The sequence below is a fragment of the Aulonocara stuartgranti genome (genome assembly GCF_965226115.1).
Source record: "Aulonocara stuartgranti genome assembly, chromosome: 9".
NCBI lineage: Eukaryota > Metazoa > Chordata > Actinopteri > Cichliformes > Cichlidae > Aulonocara > Aulonocara stuartgranti.
In genome coordinates, this window is record NC_138960.1 from 3,289,048 (window position 1) to 3,297,500 (window position 8,453).

An 8,453-nucleotide genomic window follows, 5' to 3' on the forward strand; every position below is an offset into this window, starting at 1 on the left:
GCAATAACATCTTTCTGTTGTTATAATGGATCAAAGACTGTGATGAGGCTCGCACACAGTGACTGACCCACAGAAAGTGAGCACCAAACTCTTCTTGTTTTGTTCTTTCTTATTGGTTTTCTTTCTAAACTTACTTTGTGGCTCAGTTTTACTGTTCTCATCGCCTCCACCGCAGCTGCAGACAGCACTTTTCAGCCAGTAATAGTCTGCATTTAGGTGACTGAGCACACGACAACACAGTGACATTAGCTTGCACCAAGTCTGATGGGACTGTTATAAGCTCTGTAGGTAGGAAGCCACAAGCCAAACTAGTGGACAAGTCCAGATTCAGAAGTGTTATGACCCAGGGTCATTATCTGCGGTACGGTGTTGTTATTGTTTGTGTTTGTATTCAGTGATGCTTGTTTCCAGGTGGAGGCCACCCATTGGTGGAGGAAGGAAAGAGGCCAGCTACAAAAGGGGTTGGACTGGGCCGGCGAGGAGACTTCCTGGCTTCCCGTGAGCTGTGTGTCTGGGGGACCGTCGTGGGGTGTGACTGTACGGGGCTGCAATATAAATGTTGAAAAAGAGTTTACCTGAGCTTGGTAGCTGTAGGGGTGGGAAGCCGTTTTCTTTCGTTACCCTCTTTTCTCCTGTTTCGGGTAGGGAGCCAGGTTAGAGAATTGTATTTTGTTTTGGAATCGTGGGAGGTAAGTTAGCTCTGTTTTTCTTTCTAGTGTGTTTTGTTTGTTGTTTTGGCATCGCCCACCCTGAAGCTCGCTACCTGTTCAGTAAATAAATTAACCAACTCTCGTCAATCTGCCGCGGTGTGATTTATTTTGTCGTTACTATGTGTAGGGTTTATCTTTTTGTTGTGTTGCACCCCGGCCTCGGGCCGGTGTGTAACAGAAGTGAAAAACTAACTACATCCTCACTGCTGGCCTGGAGAAGGTAAGCAGCAGCCAGAGCCTGCTGGTCAAACGCACTAATTCATCGACAACTAGCAAGTGTTCATTTACTGAACTGAAAACTGAAATAGTTGTGGATGATTACTATACCTTTCTAACTTTAATTAATTTATTATTAACAACAATATAAAATTATGCACAAAATGAATAACTGATGTAAAAAAAACAACGTGATTTTATTATATATATTTATATATTTATATAATATATTGCCCCTGGCTCTCTCTCTCTCTCCCTCCCGCTCTGTTCCTGTGCTACTGAGTGTAACTACTGCCCCTCCCCCCTCTGCTCAGCGCAAAGCACAAGGCTCACGTGCGAGTGAAGCGGAAAAAAAGTGCGAGAGAGAGGCTGAGAGAAAGAAAAAAAACCTATTAGGAGTCGGTTCGCATCGTTCACGTCAAAGATTCGGCTCTAAGAGCCGTTTCGTTCGTGACCGACACATCACTAACACGCAGCCAGGAAACCTGAGTGCAGAGTTTTACACGTAGTCTTTTGCTTTGTACCTGTAAGCAGACCTTAACAAAAAAAACCTGTAACTCGTGTAAATAGTTTTTACAAACACACAAATTCTCATCTGTAGATGCACAAACATAAAACTTTCACATATTTTGGTTTACAAGGTTACAAAACTCCGTTCACAAATACGCATTTGGTTTACAAGTACAAATATTTATGACCACAATTTGAGCCCGTACTATCCACCACTGTAGAAATTCATCCTGTGTAAACAATAACGTGGCGCGCAGCGTGACGTCTAAAACGGCACGCACCTTTGACGTTGTGTGACTAAATCTCTGTTTTCTTCGTCCACACGCAAACGCAAAAACGTTTTCAAAAATCTTCACCCTGCTGGAGCTTTTAAAAAAAAGTTTTCAGTGACCCAAAACACCGTTTACGTGTGGACGAAAGGTGCAAACGCAAAAATAGCGAGTACGTGTGGACGTAGCCTCAATTCAGTTTTATTTATCCCATCAACAAGCTGCTTTAGATTGGGAGGTATAGACCGTACAATAATAGATTTAACTTTCAAAGCTAAAACAGTCGATCTCCCATCATTTACATAGTTTTCAATGTAAACATTGAGCCAGTCCATTTTAGGGGAATGGGGCTAAACAGAAACCTGTGAAACAGTCTGCTATCAGTGTGCACAGATCCTGCAAACACTGTTCAGGTCTCACGGCTAAGACTGAACCCAGAAAAGCTGAGCCTGAAACCAGATGTTCCAGTAAAGTCAATAATTTGACTGATTTCATTTACAGGACTTGGAAATCATCTGTGGTGGATTCTAATGACGTGCTGCAGTAAGCAGTGGCAGGTAGTCTGGCCACCATCGTCCAGGACTGCGTAATGAAAGCACAATATGGCCTCAGGTTGCACAAATAAACGCACCTAAACTACCCACCTCTGCGTATATCAGAGCACTTACCCTACTCTTAAACACGAGATCAAAGAATACAAGTAAGAAAGTTGATGAAGCTGAGAGTCAAGACACCTGACACAAACACACATTACTGCGCTCTCATCAACACACCTGTAACAACCACCCGTTCTGACACACTGCTTCTTTCATCAGTGATTTATAACACGATGCTTCATCTCCTTTAATAGAGCAGCATAACTGCTCACGTACACAAAGCCCTCCCCTATTTCCTTTCTATTAAAATTCAGGGATTATGAAGTGAGCTTTGATTTCAGATACATGGACTCTATAATGAAAGAGAAGAAAATTACACCCCATAATATTACACCAGTGACACATGGCCTGCCAGCTCAGCAGGGATTTCCGTCTTCAGGTTATTGATACTGGAGATTAAAACTCTCGCCCATAATGGGCTGCATTGTAAATAAATTCACTGCATTACACTGATTATGAGGATCACATCATAGGAGAATACAGCTGCTTACTATTAATGCATGAATGAATGAGAATGGATAAACACAAATCCTCCCTGGATCTTTCTTCATCTTTTTTTTCTACAAACCAAAACGATAAAAATGCCTCTGCTTGTTTAGTATCTTTGAAAGTCCACATAGGAAGTGTCCTCAGCTACCCTCGGACTTCAAAGTGTCAGTTTTCTGGCTCTCCCATCAGCTCCTGTCCCTGAAGAATCACCAGGGAAACCACCAGGGACGACAACGGCCATTCGATTGCAGAGATAAACAAAAAATAAAGAGAACTGGACGTGGACAGTGGGGGCAGAAATGCAGGACCCCAGAGTAAGCAGAAAAACAAGCAAAGACAAACCGCCTTCCTCACTGGTGGTCACTTGCATGCATGCATAGACATGCAAGCGCTCACACAGGCTCAGCACGCATCAAGAGCAAACTCACAATCACTCAGTATGAGCAATATGAGATATCGAAGTGAAGCAAACCTTCATTAGCCTGAAGAAATAAAACAATCAGAGACCTGGTAAAAACTTTAGGATTGGCTGAATTAACAATCATTGGTGAGCTAACCCCTTTCACAACACCTAACCAAGTCAAAAACACTCGTAGGTGTATCACCGTCAGTGTCTACCTTCATAAATGCAAATACAGAGAGTTTACACCAAAGTGCAAACCACTGGTTACACTTAAGAACAGGAAGGCCAGGTTAGACTTCCAGAGAACAACTGAAAGAGTTCTGAGAAGAAAAATAGAAACAGACCCAGAAACAAGCAGCTGCAGTAAAAGCCTGGCAGAGCAGCTCCAGGGAGGAATCCCAGCATTTGGTGATGTGTGTGGGCTTTTTAATCTTCAAACACTCCAAACATTTACTTTGGATTTATTGAAAATAGAGGACTCTGTATGAACATACTGGGCTGTAAAAACTTAATGCAGTACTTTTGTTAAAGTCTTAAAGAAACGGTGTGTAAAATCTCACAGTAGATTGGAGAGTGCAGCCAACTGCATGCTGTTTTCTTACCCGTCCTGATTCACGCGCATTATTCCAGCTGTGGTGGCTGCTGCAGGACAAACAACTGTTATGAGTGTGTGCTATCAGACTTTATCTCAGCAATATGCTGAGTGTCCAAGGCTATTTCTTCTGAAGGAGGCTGTAAAACTTTGGATATGAGGCGATGAACCAGTGAAGCTCACGTCTGTTCAGTGCCGCTGATACTGAGGAGCTGTTGAGGATGTCCTGCACTTTCCTGCTTTGGTTAATGTTAACCTGCTGTAAACTTTCTTTCACGTGGATCTAACATTGTTGGACATGGACATGTCTCTCACACAACGTGAGAATATAATCAAAGTGTCACTTTTAGGACATTGACACTAGTGAGCATGATGCTAGCTTAGAGCCAGCTGTTATTGCTGGTTAGCCGGGTCGTTCTCAGCTGTGCAGAGACGGATGGGCTACATGTCTAATCTGCTGCAACAGTCATGAGTGGAAATAAGCACATTTATCCATGTTTCAGGTGAGGAAGAAATGAGGGAGGAGAGAGAAGAGAAGAAGAAAGACGTAGTGACAAGAGATAATAAAAATACACAATAAAAACATTAAATGGTTTATATAATAAGCTATTTGTGATCTTTAAATTAAAAGTAACTTACAAGGTGTACTATGTATAAGAGCAGTCTGTAGCTGCATACTTAAATTGATCAGACATGTCTGACGCTGTGTTTCAGATGGCAGGAGAACATATGAAATATGTAATTACACATTACTCCATGTAGATTTAAGAGCACAGCAGTCTTCTTCTAAACAAAGTAGCGGTTTATACGCACTGCTGAGGTAAACACAGAAGAACAATTATATTTCTGGAGCCAGATGGTTGGACCTTTTATGTGCTGACGTAAGAAAAAGCATACTTAAAATGAATATTTTAAAATCAGATGGAAAAGGGGGGAAATGAAGACCCTCTGAGGTTATACCTCACTATTTCTGGGTTGTACTTGAAAGCCACATTCTCCAGTATGGAGAAACACACCTCCAGTTGCAGTAACTACATTGGCATTTACACCCGGCGCTGCATTCGACAGCCTTTGAGAACACGCCAAATGCAATTTCAAATGGAGTACACCAGAGCGCTGAGATTGACGGAGAGAGCGAGACAGAAGGAAAGAAAGAGAGCTGGGACCCACTCATGGCCAGCGGCGATACTTTATCATCCAGCAACTGAAGCATTTCAGAGATGGGTGGCATGAGAGTGCTCGTGTGTGTGTCTGTGTGTGTGCAATTTAGTGAGGAAGTACAATTTAACGCTGAAGGAAGAGAGTCCTGATTTATTTGTCCAGTCCTACTGATTGCTGCGTTCAAGGGCACTGCTGGTAAAGGTGATGGATGGGCATGGTTTGCGCTCCCTTTCTCTCCTCCCGCTCCATGATCAGACCCTCACAGAGACCGCCAACATCACTTTTCCCACGGGCAAGAAAAAAAGAAGAGGACTGGCCAATAGAAAAGGTGATTTGTCTTGGAAGCGATTGCTGATTTATTTTGCTTCACTAAAGTCCAGAACAGAAGACGGAGTTTTCACTCGAGAAAGGGAAGAAAATGCATTTGATCAGTTCTGGAAACAGAAATTTGGTTGATTTTAGCAAACAAAGGAATCCTGTGCATGGTTCTCTAAAATATTTACACATCTCAATAAAGCTGCAGCTTTGCACACTCACTCAAACGCTCACATTTAAACGTGCCTGTACTCGACACCTTACACACACTCACTGATATTACAGTGGTTTGACTGTTAGCACCTGCTGCACTAAATGAGGTCAGTTCCAGGTAAGTACCATTACAAGTGAAACACACACCTCTCCCACAGCAAGGCTCTGAACTGGTTACAGTCAATAAAGTCTGTGTGTTACATAAAAAAAGACACTATTATTAGCAGCTGCAGTTTGTTTCTCTACCTGCTACCGTCTGCTTTTAATACAAGAAGAAGACCAAAGACTTTCTACTGGCATGCTGTCATGTAAGAGACAGCAGCATACTTTCTGCTGTTGTGTTTAAACACAACATAAAACTGCCAGATGCCTCTCATCATGAATGCTTATTTTAAAAATGTCCCTTTTTTTCCTTTCTCAGAGCTGCAGACTCACCAGCGGCAAACATTAAACATTAGTGTAATCGAAGCAGCAGCACACAGCAGAGTTTTCCTTCTCTCACCCCAGCCGGTCGCAGCAGATGGCCCCGCCCCTCGCTGAGCCTGGTTCTGCCGGAGGTTTCTTCCTGTTAAAAGGGAGTTTTTCCTCCCCACTGTGGCCAAAGTGCTGCTCATAGGGGGTCATATGACTGTTGGGCTTTTCTCTGTATGTATTATTGTAGGCTCTACCTAACAATACAAAGCACCTTGAGGCCAGATCTGACATGAGTTTAGTTGCAGTACAGTAGGTGCTGTTTACTTGCAAATGGTGCATTCCTGACAGCTTTGTTTTTGCACGTAAGGATGAGAGCGTAATTGTTAGAAATAACTACATTATGCTGCTTATGCAACATCTTGGAAACCTTCTGCACAGACAGGACTCTGACCAGGACTAACCAGGAACCAGAACCCCAGCGTGTGCCGTCCCCAGCCCAGCAGCCACTGTCTGAACTTCATCTGGTAACAAAGGCAGTGATGAGCAGTCGGGCTTACAGCCTGACGGTACATCTCACATGTCGAATCACTCTGGCTTCAAGTCTGATTTTCATCTCTGCTTTGTGTTGCTGGTTTGAGTTCATGTAAGAAGTAAAAGAAAGACTGTATGTGTGTCCTAATTAGGATGGCCTGTGAGAGTGTAGTTGTTTGTATTACTAACTGGTAATAATGACTTTCAGGTCATTTTGTAATGTAACGAATAGTTTAATGAATTACTTTCTGTTCTTCAAACCTAAATTATTTGTTTTATTTCTCAGTTTATTTTCTTTTTTAAGGTTTTTTTGTGCTCACATTTCCACACTGCACATGTTTAACTCTGTAACACAAAGTTTATCATATTTGAAATTGATGTGAGTTTGTGAGACCTCTACATCATCACTGTGGTCCCCTCTCCCAGTAATCTGCACACATTTATATTTAATGTAATTTTTTTGATTTGTCAGAAAGTTCAGGAAACAATCCTGCATCAAATCCAGTTAAAACATCACGGTGCAGGCTTTACAGAGTTTACTGTTTTTATATATATATATAGGCATGTATCGTACAGTACTCTGTTTTCAAAAGTGGAGTCTTCCTCTGCGTGAAAATTCATCATGGTTATACAACTGAACTGTGTACCAGCATAAATGGCCATGATATCATCTAATAGATGGGACAATGTAGGGTACCTACATTGTCCCTGTCAGCAAACAATAAAGTCAAATGAATGTAAATAAACACTGCTACCACAGCACTCATTGATTTTACCATGAAGTCATGTTGCGGCGCCTGTTATCAAAAGTAGCACTGTCAATGAACACGCGCATCGCTAATGTGGACACAGTCCTTAATTAGCTCGAGCTTTATGTAAACAGTCGTTTGTATCGACGGAGCTTCCCAGCATCCCACTGCACGCCGTCTGCTCCCGCACGCACATTCTCTGTCGATGCGCACATGCGCACAAAACACAAACTTACACATGCTTGGAAATGCACATCATACTGTCAGTTTACATGTGATTTTATCTGGTGTTTCAAAGCTTCCCCACTCTCAGCTTGTTCATTTTTCCAAAGCCAAACTTTCTTAGTGAAGTCCCTGTGATCGAGTCACTTTGGGCATGTGCACGTTTACACAGCGTCCAGCCGAGAAGCATCTGCCAGTATTTCACATAAAGGGAAATATTGATAAACTGGACCCATTTGCACACTGAATTTCTCTGCTTCACTTTCCTCTCCTTATCGCTCCTCTTTCCATCTTTCTTTCCCGTGTGTCTCTATCAACAGCAGCAAATCTCGAGTGTTTACAGAGCTGCTAAACGGAGAGCTTAAATGGCAACATTGTGAAGAATGTCACTGATAACCCAGCTCTACCGTCAATCTCTGTTACACACACACACACACACACACACACACACACACACACACACACACACACACACACACACGCACACACGCACACACACACACACACGCACACACACACACACACACACACACGCTGAGGGAACTAAAGGAGAGCACGAGTGGAGCTGTGAGACACTGCGTTTTCTTGATTGCATTGCCTTGCTAAAATTGGTGTGTCCTGCTTCACGCTGTTCTATTAGTATCGCCCCAGACTCAGCTTACAGCTGCTGCGGTGATGGAGGCGGGGCAAAGGGGAGGAGATGAGAGGGGAAGAAAGGTAAGAAAAGGAGCAGCGCAAGAGGGAGAGAGCCGGGTTCAGTGCACTCTTGGACCCAATGTTCCCAGATGTGTGCAGATGTGGTTTCTCTCCTCGCAGATGACACTGGTCACGGCTCGCCCAGGGACCGCACGCACACGCGGGACTGTCACATGACTGTAACAGCTGAAATGTTACACAATTATCTTTGTTGTGCTTACTGTTAAAATCAGCAAGCGGGTTTGGAGCTGCCACGTTTGTTGGTGTCTGTCTCCAGCATCTCGTTTACCAAAGGACAAACGGATCA

At 43.1% G+C, this 8,453-nt stretch overlaps 1 protein-coding gene across 2 annotated transcripts in view; it reads right to left on the reverse strand.

The window, feature by feature from the left end:
- kcnh2b (potassium voltage-gated channel, subfamily H (eag-related), member 2b) overlaps positions 1-8,453 on the reverse strand; it is a 250,785-nt gene that overhangs the window by 71,103 nt on the left and 171,229 nt on the right. The gene's annotated exons all lie outside the window — the stretch shown is intronic.